Source organism: Artibeus jamaicensis, unplaced genomic scaffold, assembly GCF_021234435.1.
Source record: "Artibeus jamaicensis isolate MK-2021 breed Jamaican fruit bat unplaced genomic scaffold, CSHL_Jam_final scaffold_378, whole genome shotgun sequence".
NCBI classification, from domain to species: Eukaryota; Metazoa; Chordata; class Mammalia; order Chiroptera; family Phyllostomidae; genus Artibeus; species Artibeus jamaicensis.
Window position 1 is genome coordinate 718,244 of NW_026522044.1, and position 25,229 is coordinate 743,472.

At 40.1% G+C, this 25,229-nt stretch overlaps 1 long non-coding RNA gene across 1 annotated transcript in view; it reads left to right on the top strand.

Moving 5' to 3' along the window:
• LOC128626201 (uncharacterized) overlaps positions 1-24,410 on the top strand; it is a 36,103-nt gene extending 11,693 nt beyond the window's left edge. The window contains exon 3 of the long non-coding RNA XR_008390134.1: positions 24,332-24,410. This is a non-coding gene — a long non-coding RNA (uncharacterized LOC128626201). The remainder of the gene's footprint in view (positions 1-24,331) is intronic.
• The last annotated feature ends 819 nt before the right edge of the window (positions 24,411-25,229 follow it).

Here is a 25,229-nt window from a genome sequence, read left to right on the forward strand (position 1 = left end):
ATACTTTGAGTTGATGCTTGCCCTGTGGTAAGGATTGTGATGGTAGTGGAGGATGTTTATGAAGTTAGAGAGGAAGAGTTTTATTATGGACCTGTGTAGTGAGGGAAGTAAGAGAATTTGTTTTTAGACTCAAAACCATGAGTGTCTTTTCCCAACAAAATATATTTGAAATGGACCTCCATTGTCTTATCTTGAAGAATAGATTTTAAAAAAATAAAAGAATCCAACTGTTTCAGAGAACACAGAAGCAGAATGCTGGTTAGACCAGTAATTTTCATCCTGAATTCCTCACTCCATCCACAAACTTTGGTCTTGCTAAAATCTCAGGTATCATGGGCACATATTACTTGAAAAAACTCTGCACTTTCCTCCTCACTGGCTGTTTTAGAAGCATCAGATTAGATGTTTACTGACAATATTTCTAATTTCAATTAACAAGTACAGTAGGTAGTTAACTGTTTTCAGAACATACTGGAAGGAAATACAACTTAATGTAGAAATCAATTACTTCTTGACACTTATAGCAAGTGCATCGGATTTTTAATAAGCACTCTGAAGCAAGAATTGGATTTCCAAGGTCAGTCAGCATGGGATAATAACCACTTGGGAGACAGACAATGATCCCCAGAACCAAGAAGGAAAATGTGCAGAGGGCTAGTTCCTTAGAAAGGAGGATATGAGGGCTCTTCTAGTCAGGATGGCACCATAGGCAGACATGGCTCGCCTCTTCGCACAACCACATCAAAATTACAACTAAACTATAGAATGACCATCACTCAGGACCATCAGAAATTGAGTTGAATGGAAGTCTGATAACCATGGAATTAAAGAAATCACATCCATGCAGACTGGTAGGAGGGGTGAAGATGGGAAATGGGCTGTTCCCAAACCCATGTGTTTTGGACAAAAATTTGGGAGGGATGTCTCCACAGTAAAAAGTTCCAGCCCCACACCAGGCCCCTCAGCCCAGGGTTCCAGTGCCAGGAAGTCCCCACAACTTCTGGCTGCTAGAAGGAGTAGAGTTGGTGGAGAAAAGTTCTGGAGTCCCAAGCAGTTCCTCTTAAAGAATCCACACACTTAAAGAATCACCTACTCAGACTTGTTCCCACTGAGCTCTAGCACCAGGGTAGCAGCTTGAAAGGCACCAGTGGAATATAGGGAGAAAATGAAGTGTCAGGCATCAAGGCGAGCAGAGGCCATTGTCCCATTTCTAAACACTCTTCCCCACAAAGCCAGCAAGCCGGTGCCATATTTGAGACTCCAAGAACCTGGCTAACACTGCTTGACTCGCTTTGGTGATCCCCAGAGATTCTGTCCCACTCAGCTTACAGGCCCACTCAAGCTACTTTTCCATATGAATAGCTGGTCTTGGATCATACTGTATAACTTCCTAAATCCTCTCAAACAAGCAATAGCTGGCCTCAGTGAGCCTCAGGCCCTGCACTAGCGGCAGTCGCCCTAGCTTCACAGTTTGGCTTTGCCTTGGAATCTCCAAGCCCAGCACAAGCAGAAGTCATCTCAGGTTGCTTTATAGCTCAGGCAGGTGGCCCAGGGAAAAAAAACTGGTGAGGGCTGGCCTTGGCTTGCACTACATGGGAAACCTCAGGGCCAGCACACCCAGTGAATAGCTATAGACCAGGTTGGCACACCACTACCCTGCCCCTGCACTTGTCCGTGATCCTCCACAGATGGTAGAGGTTGGTGGTCAGTGGTCACAGCCAATCCTTCCACCTGACTGGCCTGGGTAAATCCCTCCTATTGATCTGCGAACAGCAACCAAGGCTCAACTATTAAGAGGAAGGTATACTCAGCTCATAACAAGGGTGCACCTCAAGTACCAAGCTTGGGTGATAGGGGAGGCTGTGCCACTGGACCCTACAGGATAACTACTATATTAGGTCACACTACCAAGACACAGAGTCAAAGCAGCTCCACCTAGTACGTAGAAACAAACACAGGGAGGCTGCCAAAACAAGGAAATGAAGAAACGTGACCCAATGAAAGAACAGATAAAAACTCCAGAAAAAGAGCTAAATGAAATGGAAATAAGCAATCTATCAGATGCAGAGTTCAAAGCACTGGTTACAAGGATGCTCAAGGAACTTAGTGAGGACTTTAGCAGCATAAAAAAGATCCAGTCAGAAATGAAGCATGCACTAATGGAAGTGAAGAACAATTTACGGGGAAACAGCAATGGAGTGAATGAAGCCAAGAATAAAATCAATGATTTGGAACATAAGCAAAAGACAACCAACCACACAGAACAATAAGAAGAAAAAAGCATCCAAGAAAACAAGGATAGTAACTGGGTCAACTTCAAGATATCCAACTTTTGCATCGTAGGGGTGCCAGAAGGAGAAGAGAAAGAGCAAGAAATTGAAAACTTATTTGAAAAAATAATAAAAGAAAACTTCGCTAATTTGGTGAAGGATATTGACATGCAAGTCCAGGAAGCACAGAGAGTCCCAAACAAGATGGATGCAAAGAGACCTGCTCCAAGATACATCATAATTAAAGTGCCAAAGGTTAAAAAGAGAAAGAATCTTAAAAGCAGCAAGAGAAAGAAGTTAGTTACCTACAGGGGATTCCCATAAGACTGTCAGCTGATTTCTCAAAGGAAATTTTTCAGGATAGAAGGAATTGGCAATAAATATTCAAGGTCATGAAAAGCAGGGACCTACAGCCAAGACTGCTCTACCCAGAAAAGCTGTCATTTAGAATCAAAGGGCAGATAAAGAGCTTCCTAGACAAGAAAAAACTAAAGGAGTTCATCATCACCAAACCGTTATTATGTGAAATGTTAAAGCGACTTATTTTATTTTATTTTTAATTTTTCTTTTTTTATTGTTCAAGAGCAGTTTTCTGCCTTTTCCTCCCACCCCAGCCTGACACCCCAGCCCTCCCCACCTCCCTTCCCTGTTTCCACCCCCTTGTTATTGTCCATGTGTTAAAGGGACTTATTTTAGAAAAAGAAGATCAAAGCTATGAACAATAAAATGGCAATAAATACATATTAACAACTGACTATAACAAAAACTAAGCAAAACAGAAGAACTGAGAATCATGGATATGGAGAGTGTTTTCATGGTTTCAGAGGGAAGAGGGGTGAGGGAGAATGGATGAAGGGGAGAGGGGATTAAGAAGTACAAATAGGTAGGTACAGAATAGCCATGGGGATGTAAAGCACAGTATGGGAAATGGAGTAGCCAAAAACCTTACACTCATGACCCATATACATGAGCAGTGGTGTGGAAATTGCCTGAGGGAGTGGGGTGTGCTGGGTAAAGCAGGGCAAAGGAGGAAAAATCAGGGCAATTACAACAGCATAATCAATAAAATATTATAAAAAAGAAAGGAAAATATGAGGATTGATATTAAAATTCACTATAGTGGCTTATAGTTTGTTTTATCTACATATATACAGTAAGTAAATAAGCACTGTGTATGTGTGTGTATGAGCAGGTATATAACTCTTGTTATTAGAATTCAGGCTCAGTAATTCTCAATAGATAGTTTTGCTGTCTCCATAAAATCCCAAGTTAAAGTATTCCACGTACTGTTATGGGTGCATTTCCTGCTGACCACATTCAAGATCCTAACACCTACGGCAAACAGAGCTATGTAAGAAGCATGTCTTAGTGCAGTTGTTTTTCAAACTGTACACTCACCTAGTTAACCTGCTGAAATACAGATCCTGTTGAATTCTGATCTGGAGAAGCCCTGAAATCAGCATTTTAAGAAGCTTCCTCCAGGTAACTGATACAGGTGATCGTTAGATAACACTTCAAGCTAGGTTGGTTTGAGGAAGCTTCACATTCTAGTTTCATACTATAAGGATTGCCATTTGGCCATCAGACTGAGGATTCCAGCCATAAATACTCAAAGACACCTATAGAAAAAAAATGCCTTCTTTCCTTAAAGTGACTATGAAATTAGGGAGAGGAGGTCTAACAGTGGCACTATTAAAATATAAATATAAGGATCTTAAAGTATTTGTAAATACTTGATGGAAATTAGTGTGTGAGGTGCCTTTGAAGATGTGTGTTAAATTAGAGGGAGGTAAGGAAATGCAGCCCTACATTAAAAAGAGAGAGAGAAGAGAAGAGAAAAACATGCGATGACCAGAATCAGGGATAGAAAGAAGTGTAACAGAGCTGGGTACAGAAAGTCCTCACTTAAGGCCGGTGGTAACTTCTGTGACTTTTAAGTGAAACAACTTTTAATGAAACCAGTTTTACTACAGGCTAATTGATATAAACAGGAGTTAAGTGGTTAAGGCATCTCATCAATGTTATAATGAAATGACATTGAATGAGATGATGTTATTTGAGGCCTGCTGTACATGATAGAAGCTGGAAAGTACAGCAGCCAGGGAGAGTCTGGAAAGCGGCACCAGAGAGAAACTGCAGACCGTTCAACATGCTCTAATCCTGGGGGCAAGAACCAGGAGCAGTGTTGGAGCAGGGCCTCTGTCACAAGCTGGGAGAAGGAGATAGAAAGGGGACATCCTGGGAGCAGCCAGAGGGAATCTAGCCAAATGTGTGATGAGAGGTGGTCAGGAAGTTAGCGCTCTTTCAGTCTGAAGCCAAAAACCATGTTTGTTGAAGGCCAGATAACAAAGGACTCTGCCCCTTGAAAGACCAAAAAGGAAATTCAAGCTTGTATTGTAATCTGGGACTGGAAGGTGGAAGGAAGTAGGGCTAGTGACTGCTGTTGCTCCTCTATTACAGAGAATGTTACCAGTGAATACTGGAAAGGCCTAGTGAGTAGTTTAACCTGTGTAAGGTTGAATACGACTTTGCCATCACTACAAATGTAAAGAGTTGTTCCCCCCAATTTTCCTCTCAGTGTTTTAAATTTACTTGCATCTGGAATAGGCCAGGGGAGCTGGTCAGTAGAGAAAAAATGAGAAGCCTAGTTATATGGTATCTAGGTCCATTTCATCCCATCTACAATCTCAATAGAGCTTTAAGTTAAAGAATAAGGTGCTTACCTTTTAAATCCTGGAAATTGGGAAAATGTTAGGAAAACTTCCTCCTTCCAGTTCTAGTTAGTGGGGACTATTTTAGCTTCAACAATCCTCCTTAGTCTGGGGCTGAAATAAGAACTAGCCTCCTGGCTGTCTATAGCTTTAGGCTGTGTTCCTACATAAGAGTTTGTTGATCTGTATTACAACTAGTTTTGAGCCCTGGCTTTCTTGATCTGATTGCACTTGCACCAAGGTGCTTTCTTGCTGCCAGTCTATGGTTTATCAAATATTCAGGCCCCTGTTCTTTTGGGAGGGAGTAATGGTCCTGGCCCATAAATACCCTATGTGTACCTAGGTAAATGAGATGAAAGGAGTTGAGAAGACCCTTTAACAGGACACCGTTGACAAAGCAGGGTGCAGATTAGGGGAATGCATGTCCCAGACCCTACTCAGGCTAGGCCTTTACATTTCTCTATGGCCAGAGACCTCCAAATTGTGGTTAGACATTTCTGCCTAAGATAAAGGTGCCAGGTTTCAGGCTAACAAGTGCATTATTTATTGTAGAATGACAACAACACATGTCCTCTATTTTCAGGGTCTCTCAGTTATCTCTCTTCTAATCCCAGAAATATCTTCAAGTTTTTTGGTCTGTACTGTGTGAGCTGTCCTTAGGACTTTTTAGCTAAGCAGCTGTTGATTAGAATGTGATGGTGTAATGAAGGCATCTAGGGAAGCTACCCTGGGGATAAATTGTTCTTGGTCCCAGGATCGAGTTCTATCTAAAAAAGGTAGAAAATTTTAGGTGGTTCATTGAACTTAGTGTCTACTACTAGGCTCTGAAATGTTGCTGCATGCCAGTAGTAAATTTATCCCCATGAAATAGGACTGGCTTAAATTATATATAGCTCCTAAGAGATTTATTAACCCACCTATAATGGTTTTATAAAAATTACTATAGGAATTATATCTTTGAGCAGGTTGAGGTAATTGTCTGGGAGGACAATCATGTTTTTTTATACTCTTGGTGACAATATTTAGTCTAAATTAGCAAGCCAGTTCTTTTGTTCTTTATAGCATAATGCTACATCATGCTATAAAAGTGAACTATATGTAGTTATGGTATGACAAAAATATTAATGGAAACTTGTATTTTATATTACTTGTAGAATTTATTCACTCACTCACTCATTCATTTTTTTCCCACAGATACTAGGATTGCAAAACTGAATAAGACATGTTTTATTCCCTCAATGACCTTACAGTTTAGAAATGAGGACAGATATACTACAATGTGTTTGAAATACAGCCTAGTGTTAGAGATATATCGTAGCAGTAATTCTCAACATTTGATACATGTCAGAATCACTTGAAGAGCTTTGAAAAGTCCTGATGCCCAAGTGACTACTATGGCCTGGAAAGAAAAGGAAACTCCACAGCTGAATTTTGAAGAATGAGTAGCTCATCAGGATAAAAAGAGGAGGAAGGGCATTATAGGCAGAGGAATAGCACTTGCAAAGGCACAGATGGGGTCTATGAAAGATGTGCTTGGGGAAGTAGCAAGAGCCAGAACTTAAAGACCCTAAAGAGGAACTCATACTTTATTATGTACGGAGCCACAGAAGGGTTCTAAGCCATGAGGAGGAGGAGGAGACTGCCATGATCATGATTAGCTTTTTAGTTTTAAAAGCTTATTCTGGTGTCAGTGTAAAGGAAGGAGTAGAGGACTCCAAACTGAGTCAGAGAGATCCCTTAGGAGGTTATTATACAAATCCAGATGAGTAGTCCTTTGTCTGAAGCAAGGCCATGCAGTGGAGATGAAGGGAAAAAAATGGATATGAGAAATATTCAGGAGGTAAAATTAGCTTGGAGCATGGAGAGAGGGGACACATGGGAGTTTCTTGTTTGAATGACTAGGGGGATAAAATCATTGACAGAAACAGAAGTCAGAAAGGGAAGTCAGTTTTGGGAGGCATGTGTTTGATTTTCGTGTGTAGTTAAATGTAAGGTGATGGGCAATCAAGAATAAATCACTAGGATGCACTTGAATATACAGAACTGCACATTTGAAAAGTAATTTACGCAGGCGATAGAAGGTTTAGATTTGTGCTCATCAAAATGATGAGAACTATGGGAGTAAATTGAATGTCTGAAGTTTAAAATTGTTTCTTTCCCTTTTACTCACCTTTCCTGACAGCCCTCTAGTGACAACAAGCACATACTACATTTCTTAAAAGTGCTTCAACTGAGTTCATGTGATCATGAAATGGAACTTCAGAATCCTGGCATAGTCAAAATATTATTATATTAATAATATTTAAGTATTACTATGTGGCAGCACATTTATGCAGCAAGGGTAGCAAGTTGAGCATAAATTTATTATTCATCATATTCAGGGATAGTCAAGATGACTTGAAGTTAACCTGTTGTATTCTAAAACAGTGGTTGCCAACCTGGGCTACACATCAGAATCACCTAGAGATTAAAAAAAAAAACAAACAAAAATCCCTGCTGCCTATAATGCATCCCAGACCGATTAATCAGGACCTCTGAGGGTGGGACCAAGCTAGGCCTTAATAATTATGAAATTTCTTCAGGTAATTATTTGTGCAGCTAAATTTGAGAACTACTGCTACAGAGGATGAGAGCCTAGAGATTCATAGGGTTGAGTCAAGGCCTATATAGGGACAGGGGACAAGTGATTCTGGGGGCAGCGTGTGTCTATTAATCCAATTGCCCTTGGGGTTTGCCCCCAGGGAGTCATACCTGAGAGGCCATACCTGAATTGCCAGACCCAAAACTTAGGCTTAAGTATTTACAAGAGAGTAAAAGCTAAAATAACAGTGCCCTCTGAAACTCAGTAGGATAACTACTGAGTTGAGTAAGGAAATTTTGTTTTTATTTTTAAATAATATTTTATTTATTTATTTTTAGAGAGGGGAAAGGGAGTGAGAAGGAGAGGGAGAGAAACATCCATGTGAGTGAGAAACATCGATTGGTTGCCTCTCATTTGTGTCCCAACCAGGGACTGAACCCCCAACCCAGGCAAGTGCCTTGACCAGGAATTGAATCTGCTTTGCAGAATGACACCCAACCAAATGAGCCACAATGGTCAGGACAAAGAAATTTCATAAGGCTGAGTTGAGCACAAAGAGTCATCAGCTTTGACATTGTCAACAACATTGGCCATGCTGGTGATGGTGATTTCTTCATTCAGCAAAATTTTATTGAGGGCCTGTATTATGTGCCAGGGACTAGTCTAGTTGCTAAGGATATAGTGGCAAACAGTATTGACAGGTTGTTTATCTTTTGGATCATGCAGTCTAGCAATTTTGTTGGTGGAGATGGACAAACTAAACAATGTCAGGTAGTGAGAAGTGCTGTGCAGAGTATTTTTTCTTAGTGACTTAAGACAACAAAGATTTATTTCTTGCTCATGTTACATGTTCCATTACATGTGGGTCAGCTGGAGAACTCTGTTCATATTACCACCTAGAGACTCAAGGTGATAGAGCAGCTCCTGTCAAAAATTAGAATACATCAAAGCTTCTGTGCAGTGTATTAAATAGAATGATGTGATAGAGAATGAGTGGTTGTCTATTTGGATGGGTAGGTGAGGGAAGGTTGCTCTCTGAAGGGGGGACATTTAAAGTAAGGTATGAATAACAAGAAGGAGGCACTCTTGTAAAATGCTGGAAGAAGAGCATTCTAGGCAATAGGAACAGCAACTATAATGACGCAAAGGTAAGCTTGGCATGTTTGAGGAAAACATGCCAAGGAAAAGAAAGGGGGCCAGTATGGCTGGATCAGATTTTCCTGGACTACATTGATTAAGGAGAGAGTGACACAAGATGAGGTTCTGGAGATAGTTAGAGGCCAGATCATGTACCATCTAGTAAGTCATTGTAAAGCATCTGAATTTTAATATAAGTATAATCTAAGTAAATAATTGGTTTTAAGCAGGAAAATGATAAAACCTAATTTATATTTTAAAGGATTCTTACTATTATTGTGGAAAATGAATTGAATTGAAGAATAGAAACAGAGAGACCAATCTGTAGGGTACAAGTAAGATATTGGCAGTTTGGGCCACAGTGATAATGGACTTGGAAAGGAGTTGGCATGTTGGAGATATGTTTTGAAGGTTGAATCCATAGGACTTATAGATAAATTGGATGGATGGTGAGGGACAGAGAGGTACTGAGATGATGGTGATAGAGGCAGCAACATTGGCAGTGGCATTGTTGAAGGCAGTAGCTCTGTTGGCACTGGTACCTTCAATATATTTGATAACCAGCATTGGTGCCTTTAGCTCAGACATCAGCTAATGTGGCCTTCATGGGCATTGTTGGTGTGTTATCTGCTCTTGGTGATAATAGGAAGGGGAGACATCATTATTGGAGGGAAATAATGGCAGGCACCACATGGCAGTAAAGCAGACACGTTTATAGAGCATATGTGAGAAAGCTCTGGGGACTTATTGCCAGAAATATTTGGGAAACACTTAGGAAGGATTATTTCTAACTTGTGCAGAACAGATGGGATGGAGTCAGAGCTATACCATTTTGTGATTGTGATCCCATATTATCCATAAGCTGTTTTGACAAAAGTAATCGGGATTACTCTTAGAAGAGGTCCACTAAAAAAGAAAAAGAAAAAAAGAAAGAACTCCCAATCAAAGCTATAGTAAATTAAATGTTACCAAATATATATTTTTAAGATTGTATTTATTTATTTTTAGAGAAAACAAGAGAGGGAGAGAAACATTAATGTGTAAGAGAATTGTATGCCCCCAACCGGGGACCTAGCCCACAACCCAGGCATGTGCCCTGACTGGGAATTGAACCAGTGACCTTTTGGTTTGTGGGACAATGCCCAACCAGTTGAGCCACATCAGTCAGGGTTCAAATAGATATTTAAAGATTTTCCTTACCAAATATGCAAATGTTAGTATTTTTATGTTGGAAATATACATACAAGAAATCTTCAGATACATGCTTATAAACATTCAAATAATATAGAAGTTAAATTTTATAATTGTTAGTCTTCCTGCAGCTGCTCCCCAGCTGCTCATTTTCCCCAAGAGATAACCATAACGAACAGTGCAGAGAAATTTCTTCAAAATATCTTCTAATGCTTTTATAGATACAGGTTTTCCTTGCTCGCCAAAAGTAGAGTGTTCCTATGAAATCCTTCCTAAGTCAAAATGGCACAAAGTGAAGACCTACCTTAGTACAGTGATGACTTTTTTTTGTAAAACCAAAAATCTTTTTTGGATTTCTTTTGGTTAGTGAAAACAGGTAGTAATGTAGGTCCTTTCTAAAAGGGAAGTGTACCACTTTGCTTTTGTATCCCTCACTTTCCAAAAGTTTATGTTGCAAAATGTACATTAACTTTTGGAAAGTGAGGGACACCTGTGTAAATGAGGGGGGATCAAAAAAACTAGGACTTTATTTATAAAAAACTGTGTATTTATTCTTACATGTTTAGACTTCAGTCACTCTCAAAGTACTCTTCATTTTATCCAATACACCTATCGAGACATTTTTCCCACTGCTCCAAACAGTTTTGAACTCATCAATTTTGAGGCCTTTTTGTGCTTCTGCCATTGTTTGTTTCACCTCTTCCACATTGGCAAAATTTTAACCTTTGAGCACTTTTTTTCACCTGGGGAAACAAACAAGTCACTTGGGGCAAAATTGGGTGAATAGGGAGGGTGTTTTGAGTTCACACTATTTTTGATTAAAAAAACTGATGAACACTCAGCACAGTGTGTTCAGGTGAGCTCATAAATCACCCATCATGAAGTGGGCAAGTGGGTTTAGTCTTCAAAAAAATTCACTGAAGCCGAATGCAGCTTCTCACAACAACACCAGCTGGTACACTGTTACAGATGGGTTCCTAGAACACTCATCTGGCGGAGGAAGCCAGTACTACAAGGGACCTGCCTTCCAGAAGATAACTGTTTCTTTGTATACCCCCTCATGTATGCTTTTTTCTACACACACACACACACACACACACACACAGTTTTTCATAAATAAAATCATACCATGAATATTGATTTACATGTTGCTTTTATTTTAATGTTACAAATCAGAAGCATTTTTCCATGTCAATGTATCTTCTTTTTCAGCAGATGCATATATTCCATTGTATGAGTATCTTGTACTATATTTAATCAGTTCCCTATTGGTGAGCATTTAGTTTTATTCTTATAGCTATACCTTGAACACTTATGGAAGTCTGTACAAGCTACCACTCTAGAAGAGGAATTGCAGAGTAGAAAAGTGCATTTAATATTTAGTTAGAAATATAACCAGATTGTCTTTTAAGAAGAATGTACCCAATTGCACTCTTATAGTGTCTGAGAGACTGTGTTTCTGTATACTATCACTAACACTGGGTATCATCAGTCTTTTTTATCTTTGCTAACAAGATATGTTAAAATTGGCATTTTACTAATTTTCAATTTGTTTTCCCCAAAATATTAGTGGGATTAAATATTTCTTATATGTTTCTTATTTGCATTTTTCTTTTTAAAATGATTTTATTATTGATTTTTAGAGAGGGGGAAAACAGGGAAAAAATAGGGAGAGAAACACAGATGTTTGAGAGAACATCAATTGGTTGCCTCTCATGTTCCACCAACTGGGGACCTGTCCTGCAACCCAGACATGTTCCCTCACCTGGAATCGAACTGGTGACCTTTCGGTCTACAGATCAGCTCTTAATCCACTGAATCACACCAGGGTGTTACTTGTATTTTTATATGAATTGTCTGTTGATATTCTTTACTCATTTTTCTGATAAGTTATTTGTCTTTTTCTCATTGATTCTGGAGGTGCTTTTCATGAATTTTGAGTATTCTTCCCTCCATAAAAAATACCTTCCTACCCTGTTACTTCTCTAAAATTTTTTAATTAAATCTATTGGGGTGACATTAGTTAATCAAATTATGTAGGTTTCACCCTGGCTGGTGTAGCTTAGTGGATTGAGCATGGGCCTGTGAACTGAAGAGTCACTGTGCCATTCCCAGCCAGGGCACATGCCTGGGTTGCAGGCCAGGTCCCCAATTGGGGGCATGTGAGGGGCAACCACACATTGATGTTTTTCTCCCTCTCTTTCTCCTTCCCTTCCCCTCTCTCTAAAAATTAAATTAAAAATTATATAGGTTTCAAGTTTACAATTCTATAATATATCATCCGTATGTTTCTTGTCTTTTAACATTATGTTATCCTTTATTGTACAGAAATTTAATTTTTTGATGTAATCAAATCTGTCAGTCTTCTGTATTTTGGGGCTAGGAGCTTGGCTAAGGAAACCCCTCCCAATTGAAGATCACATAAAAATATTCTACTATATTTTATTTTAATACATACTTCCAAGTGTTTTTTTTCATTTTTCTATTTTATTACGTAAACATTTTAAGTCATTTAATATATAACATAAAAATAGCATAGGTATAATAATAATAAAATAAACACCATTCCACCCACTATCCAGCAGAATATTATCAATACCTTAGAAGGCCCCTGTGTGCTTTTTAGTTGGGTCCCCTTCCCTCATTACAAGAGGTAATCACTATCATGTCTTTAAAAATAACATTTCTTTTTTCCATTTTTAAAGTATATTTTATTAATTACGCTATTACAGTTGTCTCAGTTTTTCCCCCTTTGTACTCCTCCACCAGATTTTCCCATTCCCTCTAGTAATTCTCCACCCTTAGTTCATGTCCATGGATTATACAGGTAAGTTCTTTGGTTTCTCCATTGCCTATACCATTCTTAATATCCCCCTGTCTATTTTGTAACTGCCCAATTATGCTTCCTTTTTTTGTGTGAAGATTTTATTTATTTATTTTTTAGAGAGGGAAAGGAAGGGAGTAAGAGAGGGAGAGAAACATCAATGTGTGGTTGCCTCTACTGGATATCTGGTCTGCAACCCAGGCATGTGCCCTACACTGAAAATTTAACCAGCCACCCTTTGGTTGTCAGGCCAGCGGTCAATCCACTGATCCACACCAGCCAGGGCTAATTATGCTTCTTAATCTTTGCACCTTTTCCCCCATTCTCCCCCTTCCTCCTCCCAGCTGATAACCATCCAAATGATCTGCATGTCTATAACTGTATTTCTGTTCTAATTGTTTGCTTAGTTTGTTTCTGGTTTTGTTTTTTATATTCAATTGTTGATAGTTGTGAGTTTCTCATCAATTTAATGTTTATAGTTTTCATCTTTTTCTTAGATGAGTCCCTTTAGCATTTCATATAATAAGGGCTTGGTGATAATGAACTACTTTAGCTTTACCTTGTCCGGGAAGCACTGTATCTGCCCTTTCATTCTAAATGATAGCTTTGCTGGATAGAGTAATCTTGGATGTAGGTCCTTGCTTTTCATCACTTTGAATACTTCTTTCCAGTCCCTTCTTGCCTGCCAAGTTTCTTCTAAGAAATCAGCTGATAGTCTTCTGGGAACTCCTTTGTAGGTAACTCTCTTCTTTTCTCTTGCTGCTTTTCAGATTCTCTCTCTATCATTAATCTTTGACATTTTAATTATCACATGTCTCGGTGTGTTCTTCCTTCAGTCCAACTTGTTTGGGATTCTCTGTGCTTCCTGGAATTGTTGGTCTATTTTCTTTGCCAAGTTAGAGGTGTTTTCTTTTATTATTTTTTCAATAAGTTTTCAATTTCTTGCTTTCCCTCTTCTCCTTCTGGCATCCCTATGATTTGGATGTTGGTACCCTTGGAGATGTCCCAGAGTGTTCTTAAATTTTCCTCATTTTTTTGAATTTTTGTTTCTTTATTTTGTTTTGGTTAAATGTTTATTTCTTCCTTATGTTCCAAATCATTGATTTGAATCCCAGCTTCCTTCCCTTCACTTTTGGTTTCCTGTGGATTTTCCTTTATTTCCCTTACTAGAACCTTCATTTCTTCCCTTATGCTTTTGCCATACTCAGTGAGATATTTGAGCCTTTTGACTAACTACCAGTATTTTGAACTCTGCATCTGATAGCTTGGCTGTCTTTGTGTTGCTTAGTTCTTTTCCTGGAGTTTTGATCTGTTCCTTCATTTGGATGGTATTTCTTTGTCTCCTGATTTTGGCAGCCTCCCTGTGTCTGTGTACTAGGTAAAGCTGCTTTGATTCCACTTTAGTGCACTTGTCATATTCTATGGGGCAGAGCTTTGGATATTCACCAGGATGGGGCAACTGTGGCTCTATGTGGGGGGGGAGTGGTTGAAGAGGGGACAATGCCACTACTGGCTGACTTCTGGGGACTTACCTGGCCCTCGCCCCATTTCCAGTCACTTGTCCCACTTCCCCTATGCAACTGGAGCCCCTCCAGGTGCTGTCCTGGTTGTGGTTCTGATGGTAGGTGGGTTTGTGTACATTATGAGCTCTCCCGAGAAACTGGCAGTTTCTTCTGCTACCCCAACACTCACTGGGTTTACAGCCAGAAGTTATGAGGCTTTCTTTTTCCTGGCACTGGAGCCCTGGCCTTGCTTGCCCACAAGGTGTCTCCCTGATTTTTATCTACCATATATGAATATGGGCCTGCCGGTTCTGCTGGCTGCTGCATGGCCATCTCTCTGCTTCTGGCCCCAGCTTGCCACGGCCACACCAAGTCCTCTTTGCCCTGCCTCCCTGGCTCCACCACTCCTACCCATCTGGATGAACATAGCTTCTGTAAATCCTTGGTTGTTGGACTTTTGTACAGTTTTGGGTATTTTTCTGGGTGATTTTCTGGCAGTTCTCAGTGGTTTTCATTTTTAAAGTAGTTGTCTTTCTTCTTATGGTTGTGCAGTGAGGTGAAGCATGTCTACTTACGCCTCTGTCTTGACCAGAAGCTTGTTTTTTTTTTCTTTACATATTAACCACTTCTGTATAATGTATTCATTTAATTTTCAAAAATTGAGAAGCAGGCATTAATCTTGCCATAATTAGAAAAGGGCAATATTGCCATTATTAAAGTCTCTTGGAGGAAGAGTCTCAGGGGCAGAGTCTATCCCTAAAAGTTTTTAATAGTCCCTTCTGAGTAAGTTTATGTGCAAAGTTGTGAGTCCTGCTGTGTCACACAGTAGTGTTCTGGACCAGGCTTGTATTGGCTAGTGGTTATATTTTCAGAAAATTGATATTTTCCTGGCAGCTTGTAATTGGCCATATTAGGAATATTTACATCATGAAAATTGACAGACTCTACAATCAGGGCTTTTTCTTTTGATTAAAAAATATTTTGGAGAGCCAGCTAACCAGCAAATCACTTACCTGAGAAACAGGGCTCTCAGCAGTTAGCATATCTGTAGTAGTTTGGACCAGACTTTGAACATTCTTCAGAAATATCACCAGAGGGAATGGGCTGCCCTCTATTTTTTAAGTTTACCATGGTCAACCTCCAGCTCTCAGGAATAGGTCATGACACTATGTGCATTTCTGTTGGAGGGAGAGGGGGATGAGAATCCTCTGCTGATCCAGGCATCAGGGGTTATTTGAGATCTTGCCTGTTTAAAATGTCTTTAACCTTTCACTTGATTAATAGTTTGGCTGAATATAGACTTTTAGTTTTGAAATATTTTTCTTCCAAATTTTGAAGGCATTGCTCTATTATCTTTGAATTTTCTGTGTGACATTAATATGTGGTTCAGTTATGGTGACTACAAGGTTTAAGTTATGGCAGTAAAAGTGGGCAGCTAAAGTAGTGTGGGAAAAAGTCTTTGGTTACCCTGCCCAGTGTAGCTCAGTGGACTGAGTGCTGGCCTGTGAACCAAAGGGTTTCCAGTTCAATCCCCAGTCAGGGCACATGCCTGGGTTGTGGGCCAGGTCCCCAGTGGGAGAGGGCATGGAAGAGGCTACCACACATTGATGTTTCTCTCCTGCTCTTTCTCCTTCCTTCCCCCTCTGTCTAAAAATAAATAAAGTCTTTAAAAACAAAAACAACAAAAATCTTTGGCTGATTGACTAGAGGAATTCAATGATCATCTATGTCAATATCAAAGTCACCAAGAATGACAGCAGTAATTTTGGAAAGCGGGATGTAAGACTGATGGCAGAGTGTTAAATGACTGAGAACTAGATGACAGCAGCAAGGTGTGCAGGTGGTGACTTTTACAGAGAAATAAATTAGAAATTGGCTGTGAGGATAATGAACAACAAGGAGAGCACTTTACCTCCAAGTCTAATAGTGTGACTTGTGTGGGAGAGATACAGCCTACACCTGAGAGGGCTTTAGGGAAAACAGTGTGTTTAGTTATGGAAGTATGAGGTCTTGGTGAGAAAAACAAGGTAAAAGGAAGCCCTGACTGGTGTGGCTTAGTGGATTGAGTGCTGGTCTGCAAACCAAAGGGTCACTGCTTTGATTCCCAGTCAGGCCACATGCCTGGGTTGTGGGCCAGGTCCCCCATGAGGGGCACACTAGAGGCAATCACACATTGATGTTTCTCTACCTCTCTTTCACTTCCCTTTTCCTCTTTAAAATAAATAAAGAAATAAAATGTTTTAAAAATTAAAAAAAAAAGAAGATGAAAAGAACATTTAGGGAAGAGGCTAAGGATATAGCAAAGTTAAATGCTGATACAAATGGTGTTCCAGAGGACACAGTGGAAGAATTTGGGAGGGTAAGGCGAGTGAGAGATTTGGTTATTTTTTTAAAATTATTTTTTTATTGATTATGCTGTTACAGTTGTTCTATTTCCCCCTTTATTTCCCCTCCACCCTACCCCCCATCCCCACCATCACCCCCCCTTTAGTTTATGACCATGTGTCTCAAGTCCTTTAGATTTATATTTCCCATGCTATTCTTGCCCCCCATCTATTTTCTATCTACTGTCTATGCTACTTATTTTCTGTACCTTCTCCCCCTTCTCCTCCTCCCACTCCCCTGTTGCTAACCCTCCTTGAGATCTTCATTTCTATGTTTCCACTCCTGATCTAGCTGTCCTTTTAGTTTGCTTCCGTTTTAGGTGTGGTTGTTAATAACTGTGAGTTTGTTGTCCTTTCACTGTTCGTGTTTCTTTAACTTCTTTTTCTTAGATAAGTCCCTTTAACATTTCATATAATAAGGGCTTGGTGATGATGAACTCCTTGAATTTGATCTTATCCTTGAGAAGCACCTTATCTGTCCCTTCCATTCTAAATGAAAGTTTTGCTGGATAGAGCAATCTTGGTTGTAGGTCTTTAGATTTCATGACTTGGAATACCTCCTTCCAGCCCCTTCTTGCCTGTAAGGTCTCTTTTGAGAAATCTGCTGACAGTCTGATGGGGACTCCTTTGTAGGTGACTGTCCCCTTAGCTCTTGCTGCTTCTAGGATTCTCTCCTTCATTTAAATTTTGGCTAATGTAATTACGATGTGCCTTGGTGTGTTCCTTCTTGGGTCCAACTTCTTTGGGACGCTCTGAGCTTCCTGGATTTCCTGGAAGTCTATTTCTTGCCAGATTGGGGAAATTCTCCTTATTATTTGTTCAAATAAGTTTTCCACTGGTGGCTGTTCCTTTCCCCTTCTTGGTGCCCCTATAATTCGGATGTTGGAGCGTTTAAAGATGTCCTGAGGTTCCTAAGACTCTCCTCATTTCTTTGAATTCTTGCTTCTTGACTCTTTTCTGTTTGGCCATTATTTGCTTTCTTCTGGTCCACTCCATTGATTTGAGTCCCAGTTTCCTTTTCATTGCTATTGGTGTCCTGTGTAATTCCATTCATTTCAATTAGTTTCGCCTTCATATATTTGTCTAATTTGTGGGTATAATCAACCAGTTCTGTGAGGATCCTGATCACCAATTTTTTAAACTGTGCGTTTGTGAGTTTTGCTATTTCTTCATCACTTAGATTTATTTCTGGGGCTCTGAGATCCTCCTGCGCCATTCTTGGTCTGTTCGGGCCCTTTAAGTGTGAGAAGCCTCGGCTTGGACTCCCAGGTCGCTGGGTTGTGACGCTGTATGTGGGGGCGTGGCCAGAGCGGGGAAATGGCGACCCCCTCTGCCGCTTCTCACAGCTGGGTGCGGAGGAGCAGTGCCTTAGGTGGTTTACCTGGGCCGGGCCACTCAGAGTCGCTGGGTTATGATGCTGTATGTGGAGGTGGGGTCAGAGCAGGGAAATGGCGGCGCCCTCCACTGTCGCTTGCCATGGGGACCTGCTGGCCCGGTCCAACCGCCCACTCCCTCGCCTGTCCACCCTCGCACAAATGCGCGACCTCAGTCAACACGCAGCCCCGGGCCCGGCTGTCTCCCCGAGGTCGCCCTTCGCCTGGTTGCTCGCTGGTCGCTCACCAGGTCTGACCCTGCGCCTGGATTCCACGGGCCCGAGTGTGTCTGGCCGAGTCCTCCCGTGCAATCCCGCTCCGCCAGCCGCTGGTTTCGCCCTTACCGGTCAGGCTGAAGAATTTGTTGTTAACGAACTTCCGAAAAGTTCAATTTTCCGTGTTCTGGCTGTGTTTTCTGTTGCTAATATTAGTTTTCTCTAATCTTGGTTGTGGGAGAAGGCACGGCACATCCACCTATGCCTCCATCTTGGCGGAAGTCCCGAGATTTGGTTATTTTAAAAGAGGAAGAGAGTGGTATGAGAATTGATACAAATTGTGATAAATGAAAGGCTTGGATGGCTGGTGTGACAAAAAGATATGTAAGGCACACTAATCAATTGCTAGATGATTGGGTATACACATGTAAAATTGTAATAGGTACTTAATGTCGCGGACCAGCCTCGTCAGGAGAGGGGAGGGGGCGGAAATGAGTCAAGGACGCAGGGAGTCAGGTTGGAGAGGTCTCAGCATCCCGCTGAGCCCCGAACTCCGTTTATTCAAGGCTTTTATTACAATTTTGGGGAATAAGCAGGAGGGGGGCTGTACCCAAGCCAGTTTCTTTTGTCCTTTCTGCAAAGCTACTCCACAGAACAACAGGGGAACACAGGGTGCTATCAAAACTTCTCTGTTTTATCAAGCTACCGGTGCATGACCTACCCTTCTCAGGGAAAAGGCTCTCTGGCTTTCTTTTGGAGACCTATTGTCTAGCCAACAGCAGGTTCCAGGCAGGGAGCCAAGCAAGGTGGAGAGAAACAGTGCCACGGGCAGCAGCGGCCTTGCCAGCTGGCCCTGGCCCCCCGGCTTTGCCAAGGGGGGCTTGCGGCGCATCTCCACGAGCAGTAGCTATGCCGGCCTTACCCCCTGGCTTTGCCATGGGGGGCTAGTGGCGCCCACAACTTAATATATAATTAATATTTTTGTGAAATTTATTGTAGAGCTTTAATAGTCAATGAATTGCCTTCTGAAAAGTCTGAAGCATTTTACAATCACTCTCACTAATAGGGTTTAAGAGAGTCCATTTTTCCTCATCTTCTTCAGTAGCTCTGGATATTAACAAGTGCTTCATCGTTTTCATTTTCATCAACCTTATAGTAAAAGGAAAGGCTTTCATTGTTTTTATTTTTGTGTTTTGATTATTAGTAGGCTGAACATTTAAAACTGTTTTATTCAAAATATATACTTTCTTTGAATTGCCTGTTTGCCTACTTTCTCTTTGGATTTACTTTTCCTATTGATTTGAAGGAACTCTTTATTCTTTAAGTATATTAACTCCTTAATTTATTGATATATTTTATTCCAGTTGTATTTATTAGTTTTAAAATAGAAGTATTTGAGCCTTGGGTGGTGTGGCTCAGTGGGTTGAGTGCCAGGCAGTGAACCAAAGGATTGCTGGTTTGATTTCCAGTCAGGGCACATGCCTGGGTTGCTGGCCAGGTCCCCAGTGTGGGGTGCACAACAGGCAACCAATCATTGATATTTCTTTTCCTTCCTCTCTTCCCCTCTCTAAAAGTAAATAAATAAAAATTTTCAAAAAAAGGAATGAAAAGAATAAATTTACTCATTTAAAAAAAAAGTACTTCAGCCCTGGCTGGTGTGGCTCAATGGGTTGAGCACAGGCCTGTGAACCGAAATGTCGCCAGTTCGATTTCTTCTCAGGGCACTTGCCTGGGATGTAGGCCAAGTCCCCAGTAGGGGGCGTGCGAGAGGCAACAAATTGAGATGTCTCTCCCTCTCTTTCTTCCTTCTCCTCTCGTTGAAAATAAATAAATAAATTCTTTAACAAAATAAAAAATAAAATAAAATAAATGTACTTGATTTTTGTTTATGCTGCCATTTGTTATACAATTTTAACTTTGCAGTCAGATCTACTGTTTTTTTTTTCCACTTTATTTCTGGGGTTTTAAGTTGCTTAGAAATCTTTTCCTATGTCAATATTGTCACATAAGTTTTTTGTATTTTTTTGGTACTTCTATATTTTTATTTTGTTTAGATCTTCAATCTATCTGGAATTTATTTTGTATATGGTTAAAAGTAAAGATTCTATTTTTTCCCAAATGAATAAGAATCCAGCCCTGGCCATGTAGCTCAGTTGGTTAGAGCATCATCCCTATATACCAAGGTTGTGGGTTTAATTCCCAGTCATGGCATGTGCAAGAATCTACCAATGAATGCATAAATAAGTAGAACAGCAAATTGATGTGTCTGTCTGTCTGTCTCTCTCTCCCCTTTCCTCACTCTCTCTAAAATCAATCAATAAATAAAATGATGTTAAAAATACAAAAAGAAGCTACACTAAGTTCATTTATTAAATAATCATGTTCCTCCCCTCTGATTTGAAATGTCACTATTATTGAATGCTAAATCCCCAGAAACACGTTGATACGTTTCTAGGCTGCCTTAATTATTGCTTTATGTAAGTTCTGCTTTCTGGTAGAGAAAGTTTATTCTCATTCTTATTTTTCAAACATTTCTAGGATATGCCCTTACAGCTGAGTTTTAGAATTAACTTTTAACATCTCCAAAACTTTCTTTAGGTTTTTGATAAAAATTGCTTTAGATTTATACATTAATTTAGGAAGAATTATTCATTTAGGATACTGCATCATCTCATCCAGTCACTTGGTGGGATTTTCCATTTTTTTAAAGATTTTTATTTATCCATCTTTAGAGAAAGGGAGGGAGGAAGAGAAAGTGAGAAACATCGATGTGTGGTTGCCTCTCACACACCCCTGACCGGGAACCTGGCCCTCAACCCAGGCATGTGCCCTGACTGGGATCAAGCCAGCGACCCTTTGGTTCACAGGTTGGTGCTCATTCCACTGAACCATAACAGCCAGGCTGGATTTTCCATTTTTAAAGATGTTCTTTAATGTGCTGCAGTGAAGTTTTATGATTTTATTCATATAGGCTTAACATTTTTCTAAGTATTTTATAGTTTTGCTATTATCATGAATAGTTTTTTTCATTACATTTTGTAATTAAGTATTATTGTTCTACTGAAAGCAGTGAACTTTTGTGTATTCACCCTTCGTCTTGACTGCTACAATTTTATCAATTTTTATTTTATACTTTTCCAGTTAGATCATCATATCATCAGAAAATAAGTTGTTTCTTCCTTCCCAATATTTAGCACTGACTTCTTATTTTGTTTTATTTTTTTACTAAGACCAGTATGGTGAAAGCAGATATTTTTCCCTAGTCATTTATATGTCCTGATAGCTCCAACCATAAATGACTGACTGCTAAGCCTGCATCTCTTGTATTTTAAATTTAGATTTGGTTTTAAATGTTGGCTGGATGTTCCCTGGAACCTTAAACTCAGCACGTTCAAAATCAAACATAAAGTCCTAATTGCCCACAGCTGCCCAAATCTGTGTCTGGTACTCATTTCTTTACTTCTGTTATTTAAGATCAAATGACTCAGTTGTTCTAGTCATTCAGGTTCAAAACCTTAATCATTCTTGATTTTTTTCTCTACTTCTTTCCTCCCTCTTACTACTTTTATTTAGAAATTTGTTTTGATTTGATCTCTACCCCTTGTCATAACATATAGGGGTCTGGTGCAAATAATGCCCCTTTTTATTGCAAACTCATAAGTATGTAATCCTGTAACATAACAATATCACACTCAAGTGTTAGGAACCGCCCTGCCTGGTTTCAGGAGCTGTAACCCCTGAATGAGGGGTTACATGGCTAAGGCTGAATGAGTGACATTCGGATGATAAGCCACTAAGGAGACAAAGCTTATCTCCCTAGCAGGAGAACTGCTTCTGCTCCTTCATCTATAACTGGCCCCCAATGCTTGATCAGTTAGCCATGACAGGTAAGATTCCCCAAGGAGGGAACAACCTAAGACAGGCACGATCACACGGAGGCCCCAGGGAAGGACTTAGGGGGCTACAGCAAAAGGGAGTGATGGACCCTCGCCCCTCGACTTTGACAAAGCCTGAGTCCTCATTCTATCTGCAAGAAGTCCCCTAATCTCTTGGCTGCCTTACTTCCCCTGCCTGACTTAAACCTGAAACAATGACAGAGGGCGATGCAGCCCTAAAGGGCAGGTTCTCCGGGTGATCAGGCCTGAGAAAGTATACATAAAATTCTATAAAAACTGCCTTGCTAAGAATGCTCTCACTTAAATAATAAGGGTCTGGGCAGGAAATGAGTTTGATTCCCAAAGTTTTGTAGCCCTTTAGCTAACAGACCCTGACTCAGAATGGGCCCTTGTAGTTCTTTGTATGCTACCTGTTGTTTGATCCTTACTGCCTGACAATGATCAATGAACTTTACATGTATTCCTGTGCTACTTGAACCCAATAAAAGCCTGTCCAGGCAAAGGTTGGGGTGCTCTCCCCTTGAGAGAGTTGCCAGGCCTCTCTGAGGCGCTCTCCCCTTGTGGGAGTAGCCGTGCCATCCCTTTTCCTCCACAGATGTGGTAGTCCGTGTGAAATTTGTCTTGTCTCATCCATAATGCTGTGGACACTGCAGGCCAGTATCTGCATCACTCAAGCACATCATATACCATTTTAGGTGAAATGTTCAAATTAAAACTATAAATTATAACACCCATATTATTCCCCTACCAACCACACTCAAGAGGACTATGCTGGACCTGTATATCTATCTGTTTCTATTTATGGTGTCTTCAATCTAATTTAACAAGCTATTATTTAAGGCCTACAAATTTTAGGTACAGAACATGAAGATATAAGTATAAATAAGACAAAGTTCCTGCTCTTGGGGAGTTCACAAGTAGTGAATGATGGTGTTTAAATTTAACTAACTACAGTTTACTGTACAATAATAGATGCTGCAAGAATGATATGCATAAAAAAGTACTGTAGCCCAGAGGAGGAAGTGACTTTCTGCTTTATGCTGAGTCAGAAAGGGTTGACAGTTGACTGAATTCTGAAGGAAAAGTATAATTTTTTTAGGTGGAAAAGGAGAGGGACAAGAAGCATTTCCAGTAGAGGAGACGGCATGAGTGTATGTCTTATACAGGGTGTGGCAAGAGTAGGCTTACAGTTTTTAGTATACAAAATAGAGTTTACTTTGTATTATTTTCACATGAATGGCTGTAAAGCAACTTTTGCCCTGCCCTGTATATTCATTTAAGAAGCATTTATTGAGTGCTTACTATGTGTCAAGCATTGTATTGGGTGTGGAGCTCTGAGAAACTCTTAGTGTTATACGAGACACAGGTACATAAACAGAAAATCACAAGAAATTATGTAGAGCTCTGGCTGAATAGCTCAGTTGGTTAGAGTGTCATCCTGATATGCCAAGGTTGTGGGTTTGATCCTGGGTCAGAGTACATACAAGGATCAACCAATGAGTGCATAGATGGGTAGAACAGCAGAGCCGATTAATGTTTCTCTCTCTGTCTCTCTCCCCACTGCCCCTCGCCCTCTCTCTCTCCCCTCTCCTGTCATGGTTTCCTCCCTTCCTCTCTCTCAAATCAATCAATAAAAATTAAAAAAGAAATTATGTAGAATATAAATTATTCTTTATTAGAACAGTCAGTTCACTCAGTGATTATATCCTTTTGGCCAAATATTTGTGTATATAAGTTATATATGCCCAATGCTAAAGAGTCATAGTTAAATTTAAAAATACAAGTTTTTCTTTACTAGAACAGTCAGTTCAGTGATGATGACCTTTTGGCCAAATATTTGTGGATAGAAGTTACATATGCACAATGCTAATCTGTCTCAGTTAAATTTGAGAAATTTCTTAAAATGTGTTTCTGACTGGGTTTGTAGCAGATTTGTTTTCTTCATATGCCCCATGGCACTTCTTCAATATTGGATTGGGGCAGGGGGATTGGTTTAGCAGTCAAATGATAGGATGCAGTTCATTTATCTGTTAATTTATATCGGCAAGCATTTATTGAAGGCCTGTTGTGTACCACATATTGTTAGATGTTGAAGATACACAGTGAGATAAGATGGAGTCTCTCCAATTAAGATGGAGCCTCTCCATTTAACATGGAGCTATGATCAAGTGAGTTTACCAGCACAAAAATATATAGTTATAATACAATGAGCTAAAAATTGATAGAACTTTGCATTCTATATTATAGGAGGATGTCTGAAAGGTACTACACCCAGCCTTCAAAAAGATGATACTACAGAAAATTTTTCTGGAAGTGATAATACCTGAGGTAAGTGTTAAAGAATTATGTAGGATTTAGGTAAATGAAGGTGGTGGGGGTAGCTGAGACATTCTTAGAGGGAAGAGCAACAGACAGCAAGGCAGAGAGAGAAGTAGCTTAGTACAGTTGGAGAACTACAAGCCTGAATTGCCTGAGCATGATGTGCAAGACAGAGAGTAGTGAGGAAGTCAGAATTAGAGACGAAGAAAGGGGAGGGATGGCGAACATTAAAAAAGGACCTCTCTATAGAATAGAGGTGATTAATAACTTGGGAGTTTGTTGTGTTAGGGTAAGCAAGGAGGAAGGTACAGGTATACAGGTGTTTCAGTTGCTAACATACTGTGGCTGCATCCAGGGACTAAGTAAAAAAAAAAGCCTCCCTTCTTCTTGAGAAGGTCTGTTAGTAGGGTTAGTTGTGTAGAGGTGGAAAAATGGGGGAAATCCAGTAACTGGTTGATGTCCTTAATAGTTCAGGGGAGTTTTCGCTCCAAGATAATTCATACTTCATCAGCATTCCAAAGATATCTCAGCTGAAGGGAACTTGTCCTTGGCACTTCTAAGCTTTCTAAAATAAACATCTCTGGACTGGCTCAAGAATGACACTAACAACCGAGTTGCAGGGAGTAGTTCCTATTTACCACTCACCCAAGTCCAGTTGATTTTGTACCTAGGAGATTGAAGTTTGGTTATACCTAGGTCTGTCACAGTTGGTGTAATGTAAAAAAATGAAGTTTATGGTAGACACTTACATTCAGTAGTTACTACACTGAAGCTACAGTGTTCTGGAAAAACAAGACCACTATATTTTTTTCAAAGAGCAACAGGA